This window comes from Lepus europaeus, chromosome 3 (genome assembly GCF_033115175.1).
Source record: "Lepus europaeus isolate LE1 chromosome 3, mLepTim1.pri, whole genome shotgun sequence".
Lineage (NCBI taxonomy): Eukaryota > Metazoa > Chordata > Mammalia > Lagomorpha > Leporidae > Lepus > Lepus europaeus.
Window position 1 is genome coordinate 136,840,872 of NC_084829.1, and position 14,384 is coordinate 136,855,255.

General features: G+C 43.5%; 1 protein-coding gene across 2 annotated transcripts in view; it reads right to left on the reverse strand.

Annotated features, from left to right (window-relative positions):
- Positions 1 to 14,384, reverse strand: part of MAP7 (microtubule associated protein 7) — a 197,004-nt gene that overhangs the window by 80,430 nt on the left and 102,190 nt on the right. The window lies entirely within an intron of this gene.

Sequence of the window (14,384 nt, forward strand, 5' to 3'; positions counted from 1 at the left end):
GTGCAAATGAGACAAAAGAGAAAAGATGTATTTATTTCTTCAAATTAATTCAGAAACATCTACCCAGTCAACTTTTACTGTTAGCCCTTGAACAGGCGTGACACTAGACTCACAAAATGGAACAGACAAAGTGGTGATAGCTCTGGCTCTCAGGGACACATTCCAAACATCAATGGCCCCAGACTGAGTGGCCAATCCTGTATAGCTAGGGCATGTTCAGGTGTTACTTCAGGGGTCAACCAAGAACATGAATCCCGGCTGTCCTAGTGTACACATAAAGTAACCACATGGAAGCACAACTGGAACCCGAGGACTTTGATCTTAACTTCCACAAATCTCAAGCATCAGGAACTAAAACATCTCAAGAACACAGCCACGTATGTCACCAAATGGGAATTGGGAGATGTAATTCACCAGGATTTTGAAAAACTGGTAAAAATTTAAAGAGGCGAAGGGAAATGTGTTCTAGGAAAGGGATGAGGTGGCAGAAATGAATAGGACTTCTTTGGTTATACAAAAGTACAGGGCCCTCCAGGACCAGGTATAACCAGTTTCCACGAGTATTGCTTTACTTAAAATAGTTGCAAAGGATGACTGTTACAGTCTCAAGATAGAAATCACATCAAAAACCAAGCCCTTGATTTTCTCTGTCTCCAAGCCCCAGTCTTCCCAATCAGTGAAGGCTATTCCATCTTGCCAGCTGATCCAGTCTGACACCTGCAGTCCTCCTTGTCTTTCTGCCTAAACTGCCTAACTCAATCCATTAGCGAATTCTTCCAGCTTTACCTTAATCATCCTACCACCCCATGCCTACCTTTCCAAACAGCAGCTCTCTGTGTAACCTCAATGTCCTCTTAATTAGTCTACAGGATGCTGCCCCCGATCCTTCAGTCTACTCTCACCTTAGCAGCCAGACTGATCCCACTAAAACAGGTCAGACACATCATGACTCTTCCAAAATTCTCCGACACCTTCCATCCCACCCTGAGTAAAACCCAACATCTCTGTCGTGGCCTAGAAACTACCAGGTGGTTTTGCCTTTACCTTGGTACCACTTTCTCTGTTAATATAGTTCTGCTCCAGTTGTACTGACCAACTTATCTGCAGTCCATCGTGCAGTGTTAGCACGAAATATTCGCCTTCCAGATACCAATGTGGCTGCTTCCTTTGCCTTCTCTGGGTTTCTGTTCAAATGTGACATTAGAACTCTCCTCGGATCTATTTAAAAACAGCATCCCCACCCCCCATCACTCCTCCTTACCCACTGATGTATTACATATTTAGGACCTCCTCTGCCCTTTGACTGATGGAATTGGATATTATCTAGAAAACAGGGATCTGCTGAAGTTGTTCAAACTTAAGAGGATGTGGTAACAATTATGCCCAATTAAGAAGACGAATTTTAAAAATGGTTCCCAAGATGTATTTTAAACATTATTGAGATAGGTATTTGGGACTGCAGTTAAGTCACCACTTGGGTCAGCCAACATGCAATACTGGAGTGCCTGGTTCAAGTTCTGGCTCTTCTTCTGATCCAGCTTCCTGCTAATGTGCACTTTGGGAGGCAGATGACAGCTCTCTGTTTCTGCCTTTCAAAGAATATAATAAAATTATAAAAAGGAGAAATATCGCTAAATTTATAAGTGTCAAATAAAGACCCAACTTTTGCCCTCTGAATGGGGCATATATTGCCTCACTACATTACACTGCAATTATATTTCAATTGCAAATACTTGTCAGCATCAAAAATCAGATTAAATAATACCTTAAAACTATTGTTTTAATATTGCTCAGATTCAAACAACTGGTTTGCTTTAAATGACAGCTTCAAATAAAAACTCTGATTGGTTCAGGTTTTATCTCCTTGGCTCTCTCTGCCTTATTTGCAGAGAAAGTTCTGTAAAGATACAGTAGAGAATGAGCAGAGAGCAAATAAAAAATTAAACAGGGCCAGGCATTTGGTCTAGTGGCTAAGACACCTGCATCCCATATCAAAACTTCTGGGTTCATTGCCTGCCTCTGGCTCCTGATTCCAGTTTCTTGCTAATGCAGACCCTGCAAGGCAGTGGGGATGGCTCAAGTATTGAGGTTCCTCAAGTAGTCAGGTTCCCTGTGAGAGATCTGGCTCCTGGCTTTGGCTCCAGTGAGGGACTGTTGTGGATATTTGGGGAGTGAATTAGTGGATATATATTTAAAAATTAAGCAATAAAAGACCTCAAGCAGTGGTTCCTCCTAGGACTTTTCCCCCTTGAGGGCCACCTACCAGGCCATGTGCAGTGGGGAAAGGGTCACACTGTGTGTATGTACTGGTCCCAGAAGACAGCAGGATGTGGCTGTCTGTAATACAGTCCCAAGAACTCTCAGCCCACTTGCCAGCCCGTGTGTAGGTGACTCCCACACCAGTTAGCCTTGGCCTACCAATGGCCTACAACTGGAGAGACAAGCCTGGAAGACCAAACACTAAGTGTGGTTGGAATGTCTGTTGCGTGTTACGACAGAACAAGCTTTCCCTGTATTCTGCAGGTTAATTTTTTTTTTTTTTTTAAAAAAAAAACCTTGTCAAGAAGTTAATGCTTAAGAAAGATAAAGAAAGAAGCAGAGTGCCACCAAGATTTGGAGTGATCTGATTATAATTTTCTTCTTGTTTTACAGCCAACTCCAGCACATATCAAGTAAAGTCTTAATTAGCTAAATTATTTAGGAATCTCCTATTTCTATTTTTTAAAGAAGATTTATTTATTTATTTGAAATGCAGAGTTACAGAGAGAGAGAGAGAGAGAGAGAGAGAGAGAGAGAGAGAGAGAGAGATTGAAGCACAAGAGAAAGAGTTCTTCCATTTGCTGGTTCACTCCCCAAATGGCCGCAATGGTTGCAGCTGGGCCAGGCTGAAGCCAGTAGCCAGGAATTCCATCCAGTTCTCCAACATGGGTGGCAGGGACTCATTCGTCACTTGGGCTATCTTCTGCTGCCTTCCCAGGTGAATTAGCAGGGACTGGATCAGTAGTATAGCAGCTGGGACTGGAACTGGAGTTCACATGGGATGCCAGTGTCACAACTGGCAGCTTAACCTGCTGTGCCACAACACTGGCCATATTGGTTATTTTTAGTTAACTGGAAGTTAATTAGCAGCACTGGTTTAGAATATACTTCCTTTCTTTTTTAGGAGTATTCAACACCATTTAATCTTTCTGTAGTGACTAGGTTCCTTCTGAACCCCAGGTCCTGCCCAAAGACATCAGCTGTAATGGGATGTTACTGCAATCATGGGCCACAACGGAGATGAAAAGGAATACAACGTATGTTCAGTACAAGTGGCTTTCTAAGCCCTGATTAAAAGGTTTTCTTATAACACTGTTGTTTGCTTTCCTGTGCTGAAATCTAAATGTAAAACAAGAAATCTCAAGTAAAATCAGACGTCTAGTTACTTCAGTGCTGATTTATTTACATCTGACTTTAGTTGGATCCGTTCCAGTCAGACACCAGAGGTTAGTCTGCCCATTTTACTATAATCTAGATGTTGGGAATTCATTTCTATCCCAGAACACCTTGAATCATTCTCATCACAAGAAAAATTCAAAAGCCAGTACAAAATTTTTCTGTGTTCATGTACAGCTGTTAGAATGTTTAATAAAATAAAAATTGTCAGTTTGCTTAGTTCAAGATTAAGTACTGTTAATTTTAATCACTAGGTTGGACATATTTCTAAAGTTTTCAGGCTATATTCCTGCTCTCATATTTGTCTTTCTCTTCTACCACTGTAGCGGTCCATGTTTCTTCAACAACTTCTTGGTTAACACTATATCATGGTAAGAGCAAAAGACACAGACAGACCTGGGTTCTAATCTGAACATGTTCAGTGAGTCTTTGCCAGACTTAAGGAATCTTTTACTCCTCTTGCTGCTTGACAGCTTTGTGAGAGTGTTAGTCTACAGACAAGCATCCTATGGTTGGGGGCTCTGTCTCTGTGACGCGCTGTGGATGCTGGGAGCCTGTGCCAAGCATAACCCCGGCAGCTCAGTAAGCACCACATAGGGCCGCACCTCGATAGCCTCACCGTCTACCGGATGCTGCATTCTTTGCCAGGACTTCCCACAAAGTCCATAGCTTTTTCCCCCACATGGTCAAAACCACTGGCCCAATGAATGACCCGGTAACTCAGTCAAAACACTTGCTCTCATCTACTTCAACCGCCGCCGTAGACCACCCTGCATGTGAATCTCACTGAATGAATGTGGACTAGACATCTGCGAGACTAATGTATTTCAGCCTTTGATTTTTTAAAATTTTTTTTATTTTTATTTTTTGACAGGCAGAGTGGACAGTGAGACAGAGAGAAAGGTCTTCCTTTACCATTGGTTCACCCTCCAATGGTTGCCGTGGCCGGCGCGCTGTGCTGATCCGTAGGCAGGAGCCATTTGCTTCTCCTGGTCTCCCATGCGGGTACAGGGCCCAAGGACTTGGGCCATCCTCCACTGCACTCGCGGACCACAGCAGAGAGCTGGCCTGGAAAAGGGGCAACCAGGACAGAATCTGGTGCCCCGACTGGGACTAGAACCTGGTGTGCTGGCGCCGCAGGCGGAGGATTAGCCTAGTGAGCCGCGGCGCCAGCCTCAGCCTTTGTTTTTAATAACATATGGATCATGTGCTGTGAAAGTTCAGAACTCAATTCTGAGTTGTGCATCAGTGCCTCTCCAGGACAGGGTCACAGAGGACAGAGAACCAGAGGCTGAACCACATGAAAGTGCCTTTCTGGAATAAAAAAATTACTGGGTATTATTTTCAATCTATAAACCCAAAACCAAGACACAAAATTTTTTTTTTTAAGCACAATTCAACACTATGTATAGTGATGTGACACAGGGACAGAACTACCATAGGCATCACTCCTTGTTTTCAAAAATGATGCTATGTCATGAGAAATGGGACACACGGGTGTCAGTAAGAATCTATAATAAACCAACTTCCAAAAAGAAGCTGAGGCAGTTGCGCTTAAATGTCAAAGACTATTCACAAGATGATGAAAATATTGTCATAATCCTAACTTCTTAAATGACTCTGCTAATTTACACATGACAGGAGGGTGATACATGCCATGCAAGTAACAGCAAGAGATAATTCAATCAGAACAAGTTACCAAAAGATTCCCAAGGGATAAGGAGCAGGCTGCTTGCTTGCTTCCAAGGAGCTGATATCTAACCCGTCATCGTATTTTCAGCTTAAATAAACAGTCTCCAAGTAAACGGAAGAGGGGCTTTAGTTGACAGTGGGCCAGGTGCAGGTTGATAATTTTCACTTCACCAATGCAACTTGAAGCATGGGCCCACACCTTCCATCCTCATAGTCACGGTGTCCCTAGAGATTAATGTGTTACCTGGCACAAACGTGACAGTGAATGAATGCTTAAAGATGGAAGCAAGCGAGGGATGGAGGGGAGATTGTGTGCTCTCAGGCAAACCATGACAAGAGGCCAGAAAGAAAAAGCATCAATAAGATGGTCAACAGAAAATACATTTTGTGACACTTCTATAGCTGCTAAGATTCTAGAGAAAAGGGAACCAAAAAAGCGGTCAGATCAAGTTCACCTTCACCCCATGTCAGATAAGAAAGAAAACAGTTCACGTTATTCTAGGATGGTTTTACCATTGGTCAGTAGGATTCAAAATTAAATGGCTTTACAGCCACGTAATAGGTCTGCTAAGGATCATTAGTCAGCATCTCAGGAATGATGGTGCCACTCTCACGCCACGCCACGCCACGCCAGGCCACGCCACGCCACACCACTGCACAAGGTGGGGAAGATGGGGGGAATGTGTAAGCATCACAGTCTCTGCTGACAGCACCACACAAGCACTTTGGCTTTGAAAGCTCTGCCACCCTCGACCATTCTCCATAGCAATTTAGTAAGGCTGTTCTGATAACCTGTTAACTAGCCAAAGACACAACCACTACGTTGACCATGGGGAAAGCATATTCCAGAAAAGCCCAAGTGCCATCTATTGTGTGGGAGCCATGTGGAATCACCCACTACTAACAGTGGCCTCTTGATTCACTTAACAAACTCTTTCTGAGGGGAATTAATGTTATGCACTGTCAATTCACCAAAAACGCTTCTTAACAAATCAATGTATGGATGGATGGATGAATGGATGGATGGAAGAAAAACAAAATCCTTTCTTCAGCCAGAGGGCAGCACTACAAACAGAAAATGTTGCATTTTCCACCTGTGTTAGTGTAAACCAGATTAAAGGTAAGCCGCTTCCTCCACCTGGTGACTGGCCTGTCACCAGTGCCAGCACCAGCTGCTATACAGATCGTCTCTGCTCCACAACGTGAGTGCTGGTTGTGACCAAGCAAAGCACACAGGAAAGTACAAAGCTGAGGAAGTCTAACCATGTTAGTTTTCCAGTTATGCTGAGAGACAGTAATTCAGAGTTTGTGGGCATCCATCTAAATTTCAACAGTTGGGTATGGCGTTTATAAAATTAGACACAATTCAATTAAACTCAACGTGTAATTAGAAGAAACTATTTAAAAACTTGGAAAAGGCAAATAATTACAGCTCAACTTGATTATAGTTTGCTTAATTAAAGGAACCAAGTGAAAAAGGTTGTTTTGACTTTAACCAGATAATGATTTATTTAAAGAGAACTAAAGTGGCTAAATGCTAGGACTTTATGTTTATCAATGGCACACTACAGAAAATCTTTTTACTCTTACCTGCAAAATAAAATTATCATAGCAGAAAATGTACAGTTCTTAGAAACAATGCCAAACAAACTGTAGACTTAGTTTTAAAAAGAAACATGAATGTAACTTTAACCCTAAGAGTATCTGTTGATTGACTAAGTTTAATTAGTAAAATAAATACACATATATACTGCTGAAAAGTATCAATGATTAATCATTCTTGTGTGGAGAATGCCACTTTACATTTTCTTATGTACACTTTGTAAAATCCACTAAGAATGAGAGGAAAGCCCTAAAAGATTGTTTATCCCAATTCATTTCGAGTAGCGGTGAACAGTTAAGTTTGTTAAAAGTATGGGCCAAATCATTTTCCCTGTGCCTCTCTACGCTGCAGTCATTTTTCATCTGTGACCTCTGCTTTTTAACCTCACTGGAATTCCAGCCTCACGATCTCTCCAAACACTTACACTCAATCTTTGATTTCTTTGTTAGAGAACTTTTAGGTTCACAGCAAAACTGAACAGAAGTATAGGGTTCCCATTCCCACAGCATTCCCCGCCCCTAGTCGGTCCTGAGCCCACACTCCCCACCAGACTGGTACATTTGTCAAAACAGATGATTCTACCTGGGCACATTATTAAGGCCCAAAGTCCAGAGTCTGTATTAGGGTTCATTCCTGGTGTTGTATGTTCTGTTTTCATAAATAAATAATGACATGTATCCTCCAATAATAACACAGAATCCAATCCCATTTACCATAATCCAGTTCAAATCGTTCTGTCATAAAACCTTTTCTAGCTGTTCCTAGCCCATCCTGTTTCTTCTGCTCTTCCTACATGTTGGACAGTATGCACCATACTACTTAGTATTTGATTTCATTACTTAAAAGAAAGTTTATTTATTTTCATATACTTGAAAGGCAGAGTGGGGGCTGCCTCCATGTCTCACTGGGTTAATCCTTCGCCTGCAGTGCTGGCATCCCATATGGGCGCTGGGTTCTAGTCCCAGCTGCTCCTCTTCCAGTCCAGCTCTCTGCTGTGGCCCGGGAAGGCAGTGAAGGATGGCCCAAGTGCTTGGGCCCTGCACCTGCATGGGAGGCTGGGAGGAGGCACCTGGCTCCTGGCTTCGGATTGGCATAGTTCCGGCCGTGGCGGCCATTTGGGGAGTGAACCAACGGAAAAGGAAGACCTTTCTCTCTGATTCTCTCACTGTAACTCTACCCGTCAAATAAATAAAATCTTTAAAAAAAAGAAAGAAAGAAAGAAAGAAAGAAAGGCAGAGTGATAGAAAGAGAGAGAGAGAGAGAGAAGGAGGGAGGGAGAGGGAGGAGGAGGAAGGAATGAGAGAGGGAGGGAGGCAGAGAGAGATTGATCCATCTTCCATCTATTGGTTCACTCTACTGGCTCATGCCCACAACAGCTAGGTCAGGCTGAAGCCAGGAGCCAGGAACCCCATCTGCATCACCTACTTGGATGGCAGGAGCCCAATCACTTAAGCCATCACCTCTAGCCTTCCAGGATGCATTACCGGAAAGCTGATCAGAAGCAGAGTAGCTGGTTCCCAAACCAGCATTCCAATATGGGATGCAGGCATCCAAAGAGGCAGCATAACCTGCTGTACCACATGCCTGCCCCCTCATTCTATCTTATCTCATTTTCCCGATATATGTTTCCAAAAACCCGATGTACTGAAGTCTCATAAGAAGCAAATCAAAGAATCAGCTTTCTAGTAAAACACAATTTGGGAAATGCTTGATGTAACACATCTCTCTTGGAAATTTACACTGCAAGTTTGTACAGGTAAGGCTGTGTCATTTCACATTGGTTACTCAACAAATACTCTTTGATTTAAAAAAAAAACCTATTTATTTGAAAGAATTGCAGAGAGGAAGGGAGAGAAAGAGATCTATCCACTGGTTCACTCTCCAAATGGCCACAATAGACAGGCTGAAGCCAGGTGCCAGGAGCTTCATCTAGGTCTCCCATGTGGGTGCCAGGGGCTCAAACACTTGGGTCATCCTCCGCTGCTTTTCCCAGGCCACTAGCAGGGAGCTGGATCAGAAGTAGAGCAGCCAGGACACGAACTGGCACCCATTTGGGCTTTTGGCATTGAAGGCAGAAGCTTTACTCACTATGCCGCAATGCCAGCCCACTCCGTGATGCTTTTCTAACAGAACCATGATTGGCCATGGGGCACAGTTCTGGCCAATACATTGGAAGCTGAAGTTGGTAGGTGGGTATATGGGGAGGATCCTAAAGGCAAAGCAGACTCAGGGGACCTGAACCAGGGATGTGATGCTGAAGGCAGAACATCCAACTGGCAATCAGGAGGTTATCATGTCTGCAAGGCCCCTGGAATTAGAGATCCAGCTCTCATGTCTTTGTTGGACCACCACCAGCAACCGTTCACTTAGGTTACATTTGTGAAAATCACTGTTTGGGGGGCATTACATACTCACAATTAAAAGCAATTCCTAAATGCATACAGAATCCCCAATAACAACCAAACACATCCCAAACCTCAACTCTTCCAAATGTCTTCCCAAACTTGGCCTCAGTCCACCTTTGTAGCTGCTATGCCCCCTGCTCCCTGGCAGCCAGCTCGCCACTCCCAGGCAGACACTGCTGATGGTTGGAGGTGAGGCTGAGTGGGCTGCGCAGGTGGGTGAAGTTCAGGAAGGGTGGAGGATCTGACATACAGTGGGGGTGGAGGTGGGGATTGAAGTAATAAAAGGCAACAGAAGAGAATGCATGAACTAGAAGGCAAAAGCAACGCAGCAAAACTAGGAGGTGACTGGATGACAAACATATCTCACTCTAATGTTCTGATCTCTTGGATAGTGGCCCTTCTGTACTTACTCCCTGCCTCGGCACCTCCTTCAGTTGCCTCATGAATCCCACATCTTCTAATTTTTCCCAGGAATCAGAGAGCAAAACAGGTGCTGGCTCACCACAGTAAAGCAGGTCAGCTTCAGTTTTGAAATTAGCAGGAGAGGGGCAAAGTCCTGAGAAAAAAATCAATGCAAGATACCATAGAAAGTTTTAACAGCATTTGTGATAGGAAATGCCTTAGAGGCCAGGGGATTTCTGAAAAGAATGTGACAGGTTCCTAGAGAAAACCCGGTCTCTAGGATATCTCCTGATAATTATTGAGCCACAAAGATTTAGGATCCCAAGGCTCTATACACAATTGCTTCTTAGCTGTCACTTCTACACTGGCTTTTGGAAAACTAAATTACTACTTTCTCTATCAACTGTCCTATAAATAAACCTCTGACACTGAATAGATATTAACTGAACATCTGCCAATAAAAGGGAATGAAAGCAAATTCGTCAACCAACTTAGCTTAATTTTATTTTTTAAAATAACATTTATCGGGGCTGGCATTATGGTGCAGTGAGTCAAGATGTCTGCAACACCAGCTCCCATGTGAGCGCTGGTTCAAGTCCTGCCTGCTGTATTTCTGATCCAGCTCTCAGCTAATGCACCTGGGAAAGCAGCCGGAGATAGTCCAAGTGCTTGGGCCCCTGCACCTATGTGGAAGGCCTGGAAGAAGCTCCTAGTTCCTGACTTCTTCCTGGCCCAGCTTTGGGGAGTGAGCCAGCAGAAAGAAAATCTGTCTCTCATTCTCTGTAACACTGCATTTCAAATAAATAAATGAAATCTTTAAAAGATACCATTTATTACCTTTCCTATTCCATAGAAAGAACATAAAAGACAAAAAGTTGACCGATCCATAATACCATTGTCCAGAAAACTCATTTATTATTTTATCTTAAAAAAAGTAACGTCAGGGCCGGCATTGTAGCGCACTGAATTAAGCCATTGCTTGTGACTTGGCATCTCATATTGGAACACAGGTTCAAGTTCGGGTTGCTCCACTTCTGATCTAGCTTCCTGCTAATGTGTCTGGGAAAACAGCAGAACATGGCCCAAGTACTTGGGCTCTTGTCTCCCACATTGTAGACAAAGATTGAGTTCCGTGCTTCTGGCTTTAGCCTGGCCCAGCCCTGGCCATTGCAACCACTTGGGGAGTGCACTAGTGGATGGAAAGTCAATCTTTGTCCGTCCATCTCCCTCTCTTTAATCATTTCCAGTAAGTGCTGCAACCCTCAGATATTCCACATCTCGTCTTCTAAGTTCTCTACTAAATCTTCATTTGATGTATGAGATCCCAGCATGCACTGAATATTAACTACCTTGGTATATCAACTCCTCTTGCATTTTAGCTCTATTTCTGCCAGTCTGGGAGCAACTTTAAAAAAGCAACCATTTCCAAGAAAAAAACTACAGGATTATAAAGCAAACTCCAAGGGGACTCTGTGTGTCTGGGACACAGGGACAATGAACAAAAGCAGGAAAGGAACCTGCAGGAGCCAGACTGTTAGGACTGAATCCTATGCTGAAGGGTTAGCTCAGTTCCATGTGGACACATCTGCCATCTCTTCCCCTCTCAAACCTCACTAGTTCAAGCTTTGGCTTTTGCCAATGCTGATGCAAGAGCACTGTGGGCTGGGCTGTTATCCAATTGCTTCTTTGGCATCTTCTCTAAACAGGAAATGGAGTTGAGAAGCCAAAGGACGAAGAACACTTCCTGGTCCCCTGGGTGTCTTCTTCAAAGCTGGAATCATGAGGCTGTTATGCCAGGAGGTGCTGAAGGTGGCAGAACATGGCTGCTGCCCCTTCCCCTGATATAAGATGGGGGTAACAGATGGTGATGGTGGCATTGACCCCTGCCAGGGCTTCTGTGCAGATGCACTATTAGAATGTCACTGCTAGTGACATTCATGGGTACACGATCTGTGACCTGCAACTATATCTGAATCTATGAAATTAAGAATACCATGCCAGAGTACAAACAAGATATGATGAAGCAAGAACTTTGGTACACTCAGCAAAACAATCAGAGGTTCAGTATCAGGCTAGAAGATGATCCAAGTCCTTGGGCCCCTGCACCCACGTGAGAGGCCCAGAGGAAGCTCCTGGCATCTGGCTTTGGATCAGTGCATCTCCAGCTATTGTGGCCATCTGGGGAGTGAACCAGCGGATGGAAGACCTCTCTTTCTCTCTGCCTCTCTGTAACTCTGCCTCCCAAATAAATAAAAATAAATCTTAAAAAAAAAGGTTGTGGTCTCTGCTTAAAAATCATCTTTCTACTCTATAAAGCTTTTTATTTCAGCTGTTTGATGGCTTTAATTAGCCACAATCATTATGTCTTCAAGTAAGAGATCTCAAATTTTGGAACCTACTGAATATCTAATTGTAGTAACAAATGAAAACAAAACAAAACAAAAGGACTCCAATTTAGAAAAAAAAAAAAACAAACTAAAACCACCAAAGCAAGAAAGTGGTTCTTATAAGCTCTGCCAACTCTCCACAGCACAAAGGCTGCTGTGTGGCACGCGTCATGACCTGGCAAGCGGCACCACACCAGAAGGAAAGGCTCATTTCTTTACAGGGCAGACTGAGCAGCCTGAACATGAGCCCTAATGGCTACTGGGTCTACAGACTACAACTTTTATACTTCTTGTCCAATAGATAATCATTTAAAGTATGATGCATGCACTTCAAACAAGACAGTGCAACTACAAATTCTCAAACTGCCCAAGCTAGAGGTCCTCGGAGGTCATGGAGATCCAAGCCAAATCCAAGCTGGTAAACAGACTCAACAGGATTCTTTCGGAATGCCTTTTAGGGGACTGTTTCTTACTTGCTAACATTCACCTGGGGGTTGGTACCCACAGTAGAAGACACTGAGAGACGAGTGAGGGAGACTGAGAGGGTAACCTGTGCCAATGGCTCATCCTAGAAAGGGGACGAGTGAAGCCAACGATGTCTGAGGGGCAAGAGATGGAGCTGCTGGCCCTCCATCCCAGAAAGCAAGGGACTGACCATTGACTGGCCTGGCTCCTCACCTGTTATCCAAGAACCTGCTCCTACCCTCATTTAATTCCTTATCCAAGAAGCTGCTTCTAGACAACCAGGCATGTTTTCAAACCTGCAGTAGAGTCACTGCCAGAAAGGAAGCCATTAGCTACATCAAATTTCTAACAAAATACGAATGGATCTCACTTCAGTCTTGGAGTGCACCCTCAAACTCCCCATTTGGCCTAGATGCATAAGGAGTAGTCTAGGTAGGAGTGAAAAAAGAATGTTTTCTAATTTACAAAGAAAGCACAAGCCCAGCATTTCATGGCTTGTGTTTGTTATCATACCTCCTTTGTTTTACGGAAGCGGAAGCGGAAAACCTTGGAAAAATTTCAAAAGGGTGTGTGCTTACTGTAAATAGTCTGGTAGGGAGAGGTTCTGATGCCAAGTTTGGTGTCCAGGTAGATTAAGGAAGGAGAAAAATGACAGTTCAGTGAGGTTAGGAGTAGGGAGATGGGTTTGAGAAAGAGAAAAACAGTAGATGAAAGAACAAGGCCATAAACCTCAGCCATTTTAGGTTCTGCCTTCTTTCAAGAGACCAGTTCAGTCTCACACCCAGTTGTTCTCCAGTAAGCCCCCTGCAGTCTTCCCCAGGTTTGGAAGCTGGTGGGCCAAACTTGAAAAACCAGTATGGAGAAGCTCACCTCTACTTACTGCCCCCTACCTGAGATATAAAAAGGCCCAGCATGCAGGGGTCTGGGCCCTCTGCCACGCGTTCAGTCTGTGTGCCCACTGGTAGCTGGTCAACCTCTGTGAGTTTATTTTCTTTGAATAATTCAGTTTGGCTGCAAGTTCATATTCCATCTCCTCTCTGTACTGCACCCCCATTTTTTTTATAGTAGAAATGAGCAGTTTGAGGGTAGATCATTTTATCACTAGCACAGATATGTAATCAAAACTGAATACATATTTTTCATACAGATTTTATGATAATGTCACTGTGAGTTAAGTAGGCTTTTGTTATATCAATTACATTTACAATACTTTTATAATGTGAATATGGTATTGGGGATCAGAAAGCAGACATCAGAGTGTGGCCCTGTGATCTGCAGAGCTGGAGAAAATCAAAGACACGGTCTCTCTGACCTCCCTTCAACCCACTCACACTCAAATTTGATTCTCTTTTCTCCCAGGCATAGAGAGAGGGTTTCTCTGAACTTCTCTTATCTCACTAAGGAAGCTTGCTTGCCAAAAGGAATGCAATTGTTATGTAACCTCATTAACCAGGAAAGATTAACCATCAAAGAGATGAAAATCAAACACCACACCTACAGCCTAGACGACCTTTGTCCTAGGTCATCTTCTGCTCTTTGGGCCCATTCGCTTCCTGTAAAAATTATTTACTACTTCTGTAAAATTCGCCTACAGCAGTCCATGGCTCTTTCTCCCTTGGCCCTTGAGTTTCCTGTCTTATTCGGCTGCTGTGCAATAGTGCAGAGTACATGCATTTGCATGGCTTTTCTGTTAACATCAGAGGGCCTGAGGGAAAAATGATCTTTGTCCCTACAACGTGTTCCAGCTTTCAAACAACTAACTCATAAACGGACATCTGGATATTGGTAATGGCTATTTTAAAAGTTTATTTATGTATTTTATTTTATAAGCAGAGAAGGAGAGAAATAGAGTTCCTATCCACTGGTTCACTCCCCAAATGCCTACAATGGCCAAGGCTAGTGAAGCCAAGGCCATGAGTCAGAAACTCAATCCAGGTTACTCAAGTGGGAGGTAGGAACCCCGCTATTTGAGCCATCACATGCTATATCTCAGGG